The sequence below is a fragment of the Coregonus lavaretus genome (assembly GCF_964263955.1).
Source record: "Coregonus lavaretus genome assembly, chromosome: 2".
NCBI lineage: Eukaryota > Metazoa > Chordata > Actinopteri > Salmoniformes > Salmonidae > Coregonus > Coregonus lavaretus.
The window spans coordinates 11,966,225-11,982,106 of record NC_139989.1 but is presented as its reverse complement, the minus strand read 5'-3'; positions in this window follow the sequence as shown (position 1 = coordinate 11,982,106).

Here is a 15,882-nt window from a genome sequence, read left to right as displayed (position 1 = left end):
ATGTCAGAGCAAAAACCAAGCCATGAGGTTAAAGGAATTGTCTGTAGAGCTCCGAGACAGGATTGTGTCGAGGCACAGATCTGGGGAAGGGTACAAAAAAATATCTGCAGCATTGAAGGTCCCCAAGAACACTGTTAAATGGAAGAAGTTTGGAACCACCAAGACTCTTCCTAGAGGTGGCTGCCCGGCCAAACTGAGCAATCGGGGGAAAAGGGCCTTGGTCTGGGAGAGCTGACCAAGAACCCGATGGTCACTCTGACAGAGCTCCAGAGTTCCTCTGTGGAGATGGGAGAACTTTTCAGAAGGACAACCATGTCTGCAGCACTCCACCAATCAGGCCTTTATGGTAGAGTGGCCAGACGGAAGCCACTCCTCAGTAAAAGGCACATGACAGCCCTCTTGGAGTTTGCCAAAAGGCACCTAAAGACTCTCAGACCATGAGAAACAAGATTCTCTGGTCTGATGAAACCAAGATTGAACTCGTTGGCCTGAATGCCAAGCGTCACGTCGGGAGGAAACCTGGCACCATCCCTACGGTGAAGCATGGTGGTGGCAGCTTCTTGCTGTGGGGATGTTTTTCAGCGGCAGGGACTGGGAGACTACTCAGAATCGAGGGAAAGATGAACAGAGCATAGTACAGAGAGATCCTTGATGAAAACCTGCTCCAGAGCGCTCAGGACCTCAGACAGTGGCGAAGGTTCACCTTCCAACAGGACAACGACCCTAAGAACACAGCCAAGACAACGCAGGAGTGGCTTCGGGACAAGTCTCTGAATGTCCTTGAGTGGCCCAGCCAGATCCCGGACTTGAACCCGATCGAACATCTCTGGAGAGACCTGAAAATAGCTGTGCAGCGACCCTCCCCATCCAACCTGACAGAGCTTGAGAGGATCTGCAGAGAAGAATAGGAGAATTTCCCCAAATACAGGTGTGCCAAGCTTGTAGCATCATACCCAAGAAGACTTGAGGCTGTAATCGCTGCCAAAGGTGCTTCAGCAAAGTATTGAGTAAATGGTCTGAATACTTGAATATGTAAATGTAATATTTCCGTTTTTTATTTGTAATACATTTGCAAAATTTTCTAAAAACCTCTTTTTGCTTTGTCATTATGGGGTATTGTGTGTAGATTGATGTGATACAAAAAAAAACAATTTAATCCATTTAGGAATAAGGCTCTAACGTAATAAAATGTAGAAAAGGTCAAGGGGTATGAATACTTTCTGAATGCACTGTAGCTACATCTATAAGCTTTTATATTTGGCCTTTTTTGGGCTTGGGCTCATAAAATGTATTTAATGTAAGGCTCATAAAATGGCTCATTAGGCTCAGGTAGCATCAGACATTAATTTTCATGTCAATCAAATCTCTAATCAAATCTAGACATATTAATATGCTTTAGAGTGACACTTCCGGATTGGGCAGGAAATACCGGGTTACCCGGTAGAAAGTGGTTTTTCTCAGGATGGAACATTTGTAAAATATCAGGAAAATATTCAACCCTAGTCTGTAGCTTATTCTTTAGATGTTTGGGGCTGCTGGTGAACCATGATGTGCAGGCATAATCAAAGTGACACTGGACTAGCACACTTGCTAGAGTCTTTAGGGTGTCTATAGGTTTCCTTCTAATTGGCAACACATTTGCATGCGAATATTCTAAAATGATGTTGTCTGGAGCCACATTTTCCTAAAGGAAACCCTGAAATGTGCATATAGATTATATGCTATTATTATTCCTTGTGTTTCGATGTGTAGCATATGCAAAACTTTATAGGTTTTTAGGCTACTTTCCTAAAACAATAATTGTCTACCACATGGTTCAGCTGTCAGAGATTTGAGCACTAAATGCATCAGGGAATTGCATGCATAAAATATAGCCTATATAAAGGAAGACAAGCTTAGGCCTAGCCCCAGAGAGATGGAGATATGCCGGCAGCATGCTACAAAACCGATATGCATTTCTTCATGTCAGATGGCTACTGTTTCTGCTATACAGATATAGATGTACAGAAGGAGGCTAATTCATACATTTTTATCAGAATATTTGGTATAAAGATAAGCATTATATTTTAGATTATAGGAGTAACTTTGGTAGGCCTGAAACATTCTTCCTCACCTCAACTTCAACTGTCGGAGTCAGTTGGAGTGCCGGTGCACACTGCCTTCATATCATAGGCTTGCAGTAGCTAATTAAGTGATAATGCCAGAGAAGTCAGTGTTTGGAGGATATATTGGCACAGGTGTTGTTACACATTTTGGCACATTTTCTATGCCAGGCAAAATCGCACCTCATTAGGTCAATGTTATGGATGTATCCAAATAAATGTCACTAGAAAACCGCTTAAACAAATACAAATGCAGCTACTGTTGTTATTCTGGCTGCACTGTTTGACGTGCCAATATATCCTCCAAACACCGGATTCGAGGGCATTATCACTTTTATACAATGGGTTACCAACATATTCAAATAATGATTGACATATTTTCATTAAAAACTTTATTTTTATGAATTTATTCATATTATTTAATCCTTCCACAAGATGTAGTCCCGACACAAATCTAGGGTTGCTACTCAAGTCGGCTGGTCGTTCGTTCTATCGGTTCAGTTGCCAGAGACGCAACCCTGTCGTTCAGTCTTTTTGTTCTGTATCTATGGACACGACCCAGTCATTCGTTCTAAATGTTCCATTGCCATACTGGCTGGCAGCGTTCTAATCCCTTGCTTGCTAGTTAGCCAACTACGGCCAATTTACAGTCACGTCAAACAGTGCAGCTAGAATAACAACAGTAGTGCTCTCTCGTCAGGACACTGTTGTTCAGAGGAGCTAGCCAACAACACAGCTAACACAATCACTTCAAACGGAAGCTGGAAAGACTGCAAACTAGCTGCACTTCATTTATTTTAACCTTTTTTCAATTGACATTTATTTGTATATATCCATAAAAATGATGCCAGCTGATTCATGATTTCGACTGGCTGAGAAATGCTGCCTGCCTGTCTGCCTCATCCCAACTCCCATTCCTTACTATGGGACAGCTGAAGATCAAATTTGAGTATTGAACAATGTTGAAAATGTCGGAGAGACAGACAGCAAGGTTTATACAAATCTCCAATGTTGAAAACTAAATGTTAGTCTAAAAGAAATGTAAGATAATGTCTACATGCTTTTTATAGTGGAGATCAAGTTTATAAATTGCCTGGCTGGGCTGATGAGACAGTGGATTACGCAGTCAGATGGAACAGAGTAAATAGGCATTTTAATGTCATAGACTTATTAGCCAGTGGTAACTTGTGGAATAGACACTGGGGGGATTGCGGTTTTAACCAATCAGCATTCAGGATTAGACCCACCCATTGTATAAAGCTTAATAATAACCACACCAAACCTTCACAAACGTTTCTAAACTTTATTAGGGTAATATCAAAAGTAAGTCAAGCCATTGTTTATAGGGAAAATATGAGAAGGCATTATATTGCGGCAAACACAGCATTACAGAGCACACAATTAAAAATACAGATCGAATTTAATTTAGCCAATGAAAATGTCTCAACAGAATTAAACAAAACAGGTTTTGCATATTTAAAGAACTGGTTTCAATTAATAAATAGGCTTACAATAATAACAATGATATACAATAATAATAATGATAAAACAAATGGTTATAAATAAATGTAAGTTCCAAAATGTCATCCTACTTGAATAGGGAGTTGCACAGTAGCCTGCATTCTGCTCATCTTAGTCCACTACAATATTACAACTTATATTAAATTCCTCTTGTAGGCATTTCACTATAGGCATGCTCTTTTTCCTCTAATTTTTATTTAACTTCAATGAAAACGGCCTCCATCTTTGCAATCAAAAGTAGCCTAGGACAATGCTCCTCTGTTACTCTCTCTCTCCTCAGCAGCAGGCGCACATGTGCAAGGCGTGAGAGAATGGTGCTGAAGCGCAAATTTGGGGTGTAGGCTATGATAGGCAGCCTCTCCTGGACAATTTGGCCTCCTACAATTGTATTTATCGCTTTTCATTTTTTTATCAGCCAAATGCCGGCAATTACCAGCTAAAGGAAACCCTGGAGCATTTTCCCATCAGAGTTATGTTTCCATCAAATTGACTTGTGCACATAAAAATACCTTTTGAGGTTAAATGACCATGTACCGAATAAAAAATACAAGTTAAATGGGTTTCCATCACATTTTCAACTCTAGGCATTCTGATGGTTTTGTCACAAAAAAAATGGTGTAGGTAGGTATAGCGAATGTGCCCACTCTGGTATTGGTATGTGCGCTCTAGCCAATAGCTTGCAGATACAGCGGAGGTATAGCCTACTACATGATGAGATTATTATGAACAAAAGTGCAAGATTATTTTAATTTGGCAAATGGCAGCCAAGCATCAATCATCATGTCACCAGTGGTGGAAAAAGTACCTAATTGTCATACTTGAGTAAAAGTAAACCTATCTTAAAAGAAACTGACTCAAGTAAAAGTCACCCAGTAAAATACTACTTGAGTAAAGGTCTAAAATAATTTGGTTTTACATACACTTAAATATCAAAAGTAAATGTAATTGCTAAAATATACTTAAGTATGAAAAGAAAAAGTATAAATCATTGAACATTTCTTATATGACACAATTTACAGATAGCCATGGGCACACACCAACACACAGACATAATTTACAAACGAAGCATCTGTGTTTAGTGAGTCAGCCAGATCAGAGGCAGTAGAGATGACCACGTGGTCTCTTGCTAAGTGCATGAATTGGACAATTTTCCTGTGCTGCTAACCATTCAAAATTTACAGAGTACTTTTGCGTGTCAGGGAAAAATGTATGGAGTAAAAAGTACATTATTTTCTTTAGGAATATAGTGAAGTAAAAGTAAAAGTTGTCAAAAATATAAATAGTAAAGTACAGATACCCCAAAAAACTACTTAAGAAGTACTTTGAATTATTTTTACTTAAGTAATTTACACCTCTGCATGTCACCAGAATAAGACCTTCAATATTTATTGAAAGGATCATCAACCTCATCACTGTGCACTTTCACCACCCTGTGAAGTTCATCATCATTTATTGAATCTGTAGCCTAATAAACTGTATGCTTTCCCATGATGTGGTGACTTTTTTTTAATCAGACATATAGGCTACTTTACTCGCATAAAAAGGTTAGATGGAAATCTGGTTAATGTTAAGCCATTTTGAAGATGCTGAAATTATATTTTGGATGTACGTGTCACACCCTGGCTCGGGGACTCATTATGTTGAGCCAGGGTGTGTTCATTCTATGTTTTTTGTTTCTTCGGTGGGTGTTCTAGGTTGTCTATTTTCTATGTTTGCCGGTGTGACTCCCAATCAGAGGCAACGAGTGTCAGCTGTCGGCTGGTTGTCTCTGATTGGGAGCCATATTTAATCTGTCGGGTTTTCCTTGGGTTTTGTGGGTTCTTGTTTCGAGTGAGTTTAGTTTCACCTTGTACTGTCACGTTATCGTCTTTGTTTGTTTTGATCGTGTTTCACGCATTAAAGAATATGTTTGCTTGCAACGCTGCGCCTTGGTCTACTCAATCCTACGACGATCGTGACAGAAGAACCCACCAAAAATGGACCAAGCAGCGTGAAGAGGAGAGAGGAAGGACCTGGGATCAGGGGAGTAGGAGTTTCGGCTGGGCCACGCTAAGTGAAGAGGAGAGAGGCTGGTCTATGAAGCAATGGATCGAGAGTCTGGCGAGAGCTAGGGAGGCCTGGTCCACGGGGAGGAGAGAACCCCAGAAAATTTTTAGGGGGGGCTCACGACGTGGACGACGGGGCAGCAGGAGGCCGCGATGGAGCGGTCCAGCGGGTGTGAAGAGGAGGCCGCCAGGTTAAGGGGGCCACTGGTCACAGAGGAGAGGGAAAGTGTGGAGGCACGGCGAGAGGTACTGGGGTGTGTTACCAGTCCGGTCCGGCCCGTTCCTGATCCCTGCGTAGGGCCAGTGGTGTGTGTCCCCAGTACGGTCCGGCCTGTTCCTGTTCCTCGCATCGAGCCTGTGGTGCGTGTCGTCAGCCCGGCCCGGCCTGTTCCTGCTTCCCGCATCGAGCCTGTGGTGCGTGTCGTCAGCCCGGCCCGGCCTGTTCCTGCTTCCCGCATCGAGCCTGTGGTGCGTGTCGTCAGCCCGGCCCGGCCTGTTCCTGCTCCCCGCACCAAACCTGTGGTGCGCGTCGCCAGCCCGGTTCGGCCTGTTCCTGCTCCCCGCACCAAGTCTGTGGTGCGTCTCGTCAGCCCTGTCCGGCTCGTTCCTGCTCTCCGCACCAAGTCTGTGGTGCGCGTCGCCAGCCCGGCCCGGCTTGTTCCTTCTCCCCGCACCAAACCTGTGGTGCGCGTCACCAGCCCGGTCCGGCCTGTTCCTGCTCCCCGCACCAAGTCTGTGGTGCGTCTCGTCAGCCCTGTCCGGCTCGTTCCTGCTCTCCGCACCAAGTCGGTGGTGCGCGTCGCCAGCCCATTCCGGTCCATTCCTGCTCCACGCACCAAGCCAGGGGTGTGTATCGTCAGCCCGGTCCGGTCCGTTCCTGTTCCACGCACCAAGCCAGGGGCGCGTGTCGTCAGTCCGGCTCCGGCCAGCGGGGCTAGACAGGACCAGGAGTACTTTGGGGGGTTGGAGAGGAAGTGGGGATCAAGCCCGGAGCCGGAGCCGCCGCCGAGGAGGAATGCCCACCCAGCCCTCCCCTGTTTTGCTCGTATTTAGGCGCGGTCGCAGTCCGCGCCTTTAGGGGGGGGTACTGTCACACCCTGGCTCGGGGACTCATTATGTTGAGCCAGGGTGTGTTCATTCTATGTTTTTTGTTTCTTCGGTGGGTGTTCTAGGTTGTCTATTTTCTATGTTTGCCGGTGTGACTCCCAATCAGAGGCAACGAGTGTCAGCTGTCGGCTGGTTGTCTCTGATTGGGAGCCATATTTAATCTGTCGGGTTTTCCTTGGGTTTTGTGGGTTCTTGTTTCGAGTGAGTTTAGTTTCACCTTGTACTGTCACGTTATCGTCTTTGTTTGTTTTGATCGTGTTTCACGCATTAAAGAATATGTTTGCTTGCAACGCTGCGCCTTGGTCTACTCAATCCTACGACGATCGTGACAGTACGTGCACATGCCTACAGCCTAATCAGATTAAAAGATTGTGACAGTTTTTTTAAATGCCAAAATAAAAGGTAATACGCTTAAAAAGGTAAATGATATATCTTTAGGCTATATTGAAGCATTAGGTTCTAGGTGCACGAGGAATAGCTGGTCGTATTGGAGAAGAGGCAGAGCATGTTTTTAACCACCTAGAGTCGATTGTTCAGTGGCTAGCTTTGCACTTGGCTAGCTAACAGTAGCTGCTAGGGGTAAGTCATAACCTACATTTGTGTTTTGTTTTTACATATTGGTAGCCAGAGTCGTTCAAGGAATTCGGGACATGGGTGACTAGTTAACGTTAGCTTGGCTCTCTCTTTGTGTTCGTGCCGTGAAAGGAGGGGTTTCTTCTTTGTCTGAAACAAATGGCTAGCTAGTATGCTAACTAACTGGCTGAATAAGTTGACGACGGACTCGCTCAAGCTGTCGGGACTAACCCACAACGTTAGACACGGACACGAACGATCTGCTTGGCGTGTTGACACACTGGTGGTTTGTTGTGGCCGAGTATTGGTGCTAAACCGTGTTGTTGGAGTCCGGCATGCTAGCTGGCTGTGGCGTCTTATGACTAGGTGCCCTGGACGATTTTCACGGAAGAATACTGTACCAAGTTAGCTAGCTGAATAAACTAAGTTAGTCTATTCCTAGAAAACATTGAACCGCTGTAGTTTACAACAATTATAGTTTCTGAGGTGGAAGTTGGGAGAGTTATATTTGGGTGTTGTGGTGAGGGAGGCCCCGCTCTCTCCTTTCCCAGATGTTTAGTTCATTTCATTCCGATCTCCTTTGCATTATTGTAGCCATTTTCTGCAGCCTGTCAACTATGCCTCTGTCTATCCCTGTTCTCTCCTCTCCACACAGACTATACAAACGCCTCACACCGCGTGGCTGCTGCCTCTCTAACCTGGTGGTCCCTGCACGCACCACCCACGTGGAGTTCCAGGTCTCAGGCAGCTTCTGGAACTGCCGTTCTGCTGCCAACAAGGCAGAGTTCATCTCAGCCTATGCTACCCTCCAGTCCCTCGACTTCTTGGCGCTGACGGAAACATGGATTACCACTGAAAACACTGCTACTCCTACTGCTCTCTCCTCGTCTGACCATGTGTTCTCGCATACCCTGAGAGCATCTGGTCAGCAGGGTGGTGGCACAGGAATCCTCATCTCTCCAAAGTGGACATTCTCTATTTTTCCCCTGACCCATCTGTCTATCTCCTCATTTGAATTCCATGCTGTCACAGTCACTAGCCCATTTAGGCTTAATATCCTTGTCATTTATCGCCCTCCAGGTTCCCTTGGAGAGTTCATCAATGAGCTTGACGCCTTGATAAGTTCCTTTCCTGAGGATGGCTCACCCCTCACAGTTCTGGGGGACTTCAACCTCCCTACGTCTACCTTTGACTCATTTCTATCTGCCTCCTTCTTTCCACTCCTCTCCTCTTTTGACCTCACCCTCTCACCGTCCCCCCCTACTCACAAGGCAGGCAATACGCTTGACCTCATCTTTACTAGATGCTGTTCTTCTACTAATCTCACTGCAACTCCCCTCCATGTCTCCGACCACTACTTTGTATCCTTTTCTCTCTCGCTCTCCTCCAACATTACTTACTCTGCCCCTACTCAGATGGTAATGCGCCGTCGCAACCTTCGCTCTCTCTCTCCCGCTACTCTCTCCTCTTCCATCATATCATCTCTTCCCTCTGCTCAACCCTTCTCCCTCCAATCTCCTGATTCTGCCTCCTCAACCCTCCTCTCCTCCCTTTCTGCATCCTTTGACTCTCTATGTCCCCTATCCTCCCGGCCGGCTCGGTCCTCCCCTCCAGCTCCGTGGCTTGATGACTCATTGCGAGCTCACAGAACAGAGCGGAAATGGAGGAAAACTAGACTCCCTGCGGACCTGGCATCTTTTCACTCCCTCCTCTCTACATTTTCTTCATCTGTTTCTGCTGCTAAGGCCACTTTCTACCACTCTAATTTCCAAGCATCTGGCTCTAACCCTAGGAAGCTCTTTGCCACCTTCTCCTCCCTGCTGAATCCTCCTCCCCCTCCCCCCCCCTCCTCCCTCTCTGTGGATGACTTCGTCAACCATTTTGAAAAGAAGGTTGACGACATCCGATCCTCGTTTGTTAAGTCAAATGACACTGCTGGTCCTGCTCACACTGCCCTACCCTATGCTTTGACTTCTTTCTCCCCTCTCTCTCCAGATAAAATCTTGCGACTTGTGATGGCCGGCCGCCCAACAACCTGCCCGCTTGACCCTATCCCCTCCTCTCTTCTCCAGACCATCTCCGGTGACCTTCTCCCTTACCTCACCTCGCTGATCAACTCATCCTTGACCGCTGGCTATGTCCCTTCCGTCTTCAAGAGAGCGAGAGTTGCACCCCTTCTCAAAAACCAACACTCGATCCCTCTGATGTCAACAACTACAGACCAGTATCCCTTCTTTCTTTTCTCTCCAAAACTATTGAGCATGCCGTCTTTAGCCAACTCTCTTGCCATCTCTCTCAGAATGACCTTCTTGATCCAAAACAGTCAGGTTTCAAGACTGGTCATTCAACTGAGACTGCTCTTCTCTGAGTCACGGAGGCTCTCCGCACTGCTAAAGCTAACTCTCTCTCCTCTGCTCTTGTCCTTCTAGACCTGTCTGCTGCCTTTGATACTGTGAACCATCAGATCCTCCTCTCCACCCTCTCAGAGCTGGGCATCTCCGGCGCGGCTCACTCTTGGATTGCGTCCTACCTGACCGGTCGCTCCTACCAAGTGGCGTGGCGAGAAGCTGTCTCCGCACCACGTGCTCTCACCACTGGTGTCCCCCAGGGCTCAGTTCTAGGCCCTCTCCTATTCTCGGTATACACCAAGTCACTTGGCTCTGTCATATCCTCACATGGCCTCTCCTATCATTGCTACGCAGACGACACACAACTAATCTTCTCCTTTCCCCCTTCTGATAACCAGGTGGCGAATCGCATCTCTGCATGTCTGGCAGACATATCAGTATGGATGACGGATCACCACCTCAAGCTGAACCTTGGCAAGATGGAGCTGCTCTTCCTCCCGGGGAAGGACTGCCCGTTCCATGATCTCGCCATCACGGTTGACAACTCCGTTGTGTCCTCCTCCCAGAGTGCGAAGAGCCTTGGCGTGACCCTGGACAACACCCTGTCGTTCTCCGCTAACATCAAGGCGGTGACCCGATCCTGTAGGTTCATGCTCTACAACATTCGGAGAGTACGACCCTGCCTTACACAGGAAGCGGCACAGGTCCTAATCCAGGCACTTGTCATCTCCCGTCTGGATTACTGCAACTCGCTGTTGGCTGGGCTCCCTGCCTGTGCCATTAAACCCCTACAACTCATCCAGAATGCCGCAGCCCGTCTGGTGTTCAACCTTCCCAAGTTCTCTCACGTCACCCCGCTCCTCCGCACACTCCACTGGCTTCCAGTTGAAGCTCGCATCTGCTACAAGACCATGATGCTTGCCTACAGAGCTGTGAGGGGAACGGCACCTCCGTACCTTCAGGCTTTGATCAGTCCCTACACCCAAACGAGGGCATTGCGTTCATCCACCTCTGGCCTGCTGGCTCCCCTACCTCTGCGGAAGCACAGTTCCCGCTCTGCCCCGTCAAAACTGTTCGCTGCTCTGGCACCCCAATGGTGGAACAAGCTCCCTCACGATGCCAGGACAGCGGAGTCACTCACCACCTTCCGGAGACATTTGAAACCCCACCTCTTTAAGGATAGGAAACCCCACCTGGGATAGGATAAAGTAATCCTTCTACCCCCCCCCCCCCCCCAAAAAAAAAAAAAAAAAACATTGTAAAGTGGTTATCCCACTGGCTATAAGGTGAATGCACCAATTTGTAAGTCGCTCTGGATAAGAGCGTCTGCTAAATGACGTAAATGTAAATGATTGTGTGTCAATCTAAGTTACATAACAACAAATTTGAAATTGTGTTTTTTACATTGGATAAAAGTAAAGACTCAGAGCTAGAAAATGGTATATCATACACTGCAGTTTAGGAACAATGGGAAAGTAATTATGTTTTGTAAGTTGATAAACTTGTAACCCCACTTTTGAGAAAATGGCCCTTGAATGTTTTGGTACACCTACTGGATAGCTCTTCTTTGTCAACACCCATTCAGTATCGTTCACACCCTCTAAATCCTTAGTCCCACTCATCTCTTTAAGGATTCACATGTGAGGCCATTTAGTAAACACACGCTATATAAAATAAAAATCTATGTTTATTTGTCACATGCACAGGATACCGAAGGTGTAAATGGTACAGTGATAATACTTGCATACTAGCAATATCAAAAACAGAAAGTGTCCAGATAAAAATATTTTATAAATATTTTATCGTTATTAGATGATGCTTACCAGACACACTTGTCTAAATTGCTGGGTCATGTGAAGGAAATGCTATAACCACCCCTCACCCACATCTAGCTAAGTGGATGGGTCACTATTGTCTAGACATGTACACATGTTCATGAAATACAATAGATGGCCATAATCATCCCCAGACACACCTGCTAATTTGATGGGTCATGTAATAATCCGGCCGAAGTGGAGGTAGCTAGCTAGCTAGCTAAACAATAAACCGACATAACCCCAACTTACACTACTAACAATACAAACATTGTCATAGCTATAGTATGAATCTGCAGGAAGCTAAAGCTAACAAACTAGGTTCAATGTTAACTAGCTAACATTAGGCTATAACTAGCAATGCAAATGCATTACTGATTCAAATAATATTACTACACAGATCATACACTTAACGTTAGCTAGCGAGCCAGCAAGCTAACATTTGCTAGCTAACTAACAGTATGCTTTAACTTGCAATAAAAATGACTTTGACAAAATTATAAAGTTATATCTGGAAAATGTAGCTAGAGTCTTATCTGTATTCATGGATGAATGCTTCAAGGCAGACTGGAACCAATTAACTCTGTTTTGTTTGGCCAGTTTTGTGTCAAGTCACTCCGGTTCACACTGAGCGTGGCATGTACAGAAAGTAGCCCATCACTTTTTCCTACTGATCTGTCGATAGCGCCTGCTAAATTCAGGGCATCAATCACTTTTGTAGTTCTCGATGGCTAACGATATATCTTTCAAAAACGGTGCTGTAGAAAGTACTGTCAACACATGCTGAACAGCTCACGTTATAGACAGAAGCGTGCTACATGGCAGACCAATCCAAACTCATCTCCAGGCATGTCCAGCCCATACATTATCTCAGCCAATCATGGCTAGTGGGAAGGTTCCTGTCTTTTTCCATGGCTAAACCAACTTGGCTCGTAATTTAACCATTTTATTTGTATTTATGGATGGAATACAAGTTTGTTATTAAAGGCACATGAAAGTTCACATGTTCCAGAAGGCATTTCTGCCAAAAAACGTCAAAAAAGTAATGTTTACATTCAAATGCAGCTCCTGTGCAGTAGTGACGTGCGACATACACCTAGATCCTGAAACGAGTCACATGAATTCAACTCTTTTTTTAAACTTCTGGTTAGCAAGCTGCCCACCAGTTCTGGTTTGAATGGAAACTACAAAGTCAAGAAGTATAATGCCGAGTTAGGGTTCAGTCAAACTCTTTCTTTTGTAAAGGTAGCAACAGCCAAAATAGCCAGTATGCTAGCAGAGCTTAAATGCTCCAAAGCCACAGGCCTGGATAATATTCCTGCAAGGTTTCTTAGAGATTCTGATGAGCAAATTGCCCCTTGTATTACGCATATCATTAATCTCTCTCTTGAACAAGGCTTTCTTCCCAGGGACATGAAACAAGCTAAAGTTATACCTCTGTATAAGAAGAGGATAAAGTCTGACCCTGTGAATTATAGGCCTGTATCTATCCTCAGTATAACATCAAAGATCCTGGAGAGAGTTGTACACGAGCAAATGTATGAATATGTCAACAAACAAAGTCTAATCTATGAATATCAGTCAGGTTTTAGAAAAACATACCCCACTGATTCATGTCTACTTTACTTGACTGACTTCATCAGGAAAGAGATTGATGAGGGAAATCGCTGTGGAATGGTACTGCTTGACCTACAGAAGGCCTTTCATACAGTTAACAACTGTCTCCTAATCTCCAAACTGGAGGCACTGGGGTTAAGCAGTTTCCCTCTAGGCTGGGTAAAGTCCTATTTGTCAGGTAGGGAGCAAATGGTCTCAGGCAAAACCAATAAATTGTGGCGTTCCGCAGGGGAGCGTGCTTGGGCCTCTACTGTTTTTACTGTACATTAATGACATGAACGATGCTTGTTCTTGCTGTCTTTTCCTTTATGCAGATGACTCTATACTTCTGGTGTCTCACAAAAGTAAAACTATGTTGGAGAGCATACTAAGCACAGAGCTTACTAACATTAGCAAATGGTTTGGAGATAATAAGCTATCTCTGCACTTAGGTAAAACTGAGGCAATTCTTTTTGGGTCCAGACCTAAATCGTGTAGGTCCTCTGAAGTCAGAGTGGAGTTAGGGGATGAGGTGCTAACTACTAAAACCTCTGTTAGCTACCTGGGATGCATCCTTGATGGACGTTTGGGAGGTGTGAGCATGGCTACTAAAGTGCTAGGGAAGGTTAATGCCAGGACTACGTTTTTGGCTAGAAAGTCCAAGCTGCTTGATAAGGACTCCATGAGAGTGCTAGCCACTGCCCTCATTCAATGCCATTTTGACTACGCGAGTACTTCCTGGTTTGGGGGCTTATTTAAGCTTATGAAAGGGAAGCTCCAGATAGCCCAGAATAAGCTGATCAGGTGTAACACTCTGGCTCTATGGACGTTTATATTGAGCCAGGGTTGTTCATTTTCTTGTGTTGGGTGTATTTCATTTGGTGGTGTTGGGGATGGGTGAGTTTCATTTTGTTTGTGTATTGGTGATTGGTCGATGACTCCCAATCAGAGGTAACGAGTGTCAGCTGTCGGCTCGTTATCTCTGATTGGGAGCCATATATATTCGGTGTGTTTTTTCCTTTGTGTTGTGGGTTATTGTTTCTTTGTAGCTGTTAGTCGTATTCAGTTTAGAACTTCACGTATCATTATTTGTTGTTTTCTTCGTGGTTGCTTTAAGTAATAAAGTCATCATGTTCACTCGCAACGCTGCGCATTGGTCTCCTCCTTCAGACGATCGTGACAGAATAACCCACCACAAAAGGACCAAGCAGCGTAACAAGCGGCAACAGGACCTACCTACACAGGAGCCGAGGGTCTGGACATGGGAAGAGCTTTTGGACGGAAAAGGGTCCTGGACGTGGGAAGAAATCCTGGACGGCATGGATCGCCGTCCATGGAGCGAGACAGAGGAGAGGCGACGGAAAGAGGAAGCGCGGAGTCGAGGCTGGAAGCCCGTGGTTACTCCCCAAAAAATTTTTGGGGGGGGGCACATGGCTTGGGCGCCTGGGCAGCAGGAGGCTGCCACAGGGAGAGCTGGAGAGAAGGCTATCGGATTACGGGAGCCATTGGCGAGTAGAGGGAGGGAAGTTGTTGTGGCACGGCATGAGAGACTGAAGTGTGTTCCCAGTCTGGTCCGGTCCGTTCTTGATCCCCAGTTAAGGCCAGTGGTGGGTGTTCCCGGTACGTACCGGTCTGTTCCTACTCCACGCACCAGGTCCACGATGTGCGTCGCCAGCCCGGCCCGGCCTGTTCCTGCTCCACGCACGAATCCTACGGGGTGCGTCACCAGTCGGCCAGAGTCTGCCGTCTGCCCAACGGCGCCTGAACTGCCCGTCTGTCAAGCGCTGCATAAGCCGCCCGTCTGTACTGAGCCTGCAAAGCCGTCCGTCTGCCATGAGCCTTCAGAGCCGTCCGCCAGATCGGAGCCACTAGTGCCTTCCGCCAGACAGGAGCCGCTAGAGCCTTCCGCCAGACAGAATCATACACCTGCTATGGAATCAGCAGGAGCCGACGCAGCCCATACTAGACTGGAAGCTCAGGTTCGGAACCAGAAAGAGCAGATCCTGCAGATGGGAGCCGTCCTGCTGGAGGTGATGACTGCAATCCGAGGCTGGGGTCCGCCTCCACCGCCAGCCTCCCAGCCAGCACCATCAGCCAGCCATGAGCAGCCAGATCTGTCAACCAGCCATGAGCAGCCAGACCCGTCAGCCAGCCATGAGCAGCCAGATCCGTCAGCCAGCCATGAGCAGCCAGACCCGTCAGCCAGCCATGAGCAGCCAGATCCGTCAGCCAGCCATGAGCAGCCAGACCCGTCAGCCAGCCATGAGCAGCCAGATCCGTCAGCCAGCCATGAGCAGCCAGACCCGTCAGCCAGCCATGAGCAGCCAGGTCCGTCAGCCAGCCATGAGCAGCCAGATCCGTCAGCCAGCCATGAGCAGCCAGATCCGTCAGCCAGCCATGAGCAGCCAGACCCGTCAGCCAGCCATGAGCAGCCAGATCCGTCAGTCAGCCATGAGCAGCCAGATCCGTCAGCCAGCCATGAGCAGCCAGATCCGTCAGCCAGCCATGAGCAGCCAGACCCGTCAGCCAGCCAGGATCCGCCAGAGCCGTCCAGCCAGGATCCGCCAGAGCCGTCCAGCCAGGATCCGCCAGAGCCGTCCAGCCAGGATCCGTCAGAGCCGTCCAGCCAGGATCCGCCAGAGCCGTCCAGCCAGGATCCGCCAGAGCCGTCCAGCCAGGATCCGCCAGAGCCGTCCCGCCAGGATCCGCCAGAGCCGTCCAGCCTGGATCCGCCAGAGCCGTCCCGCCAGGATCCGCCAGAGACGTCCCGCCAGGA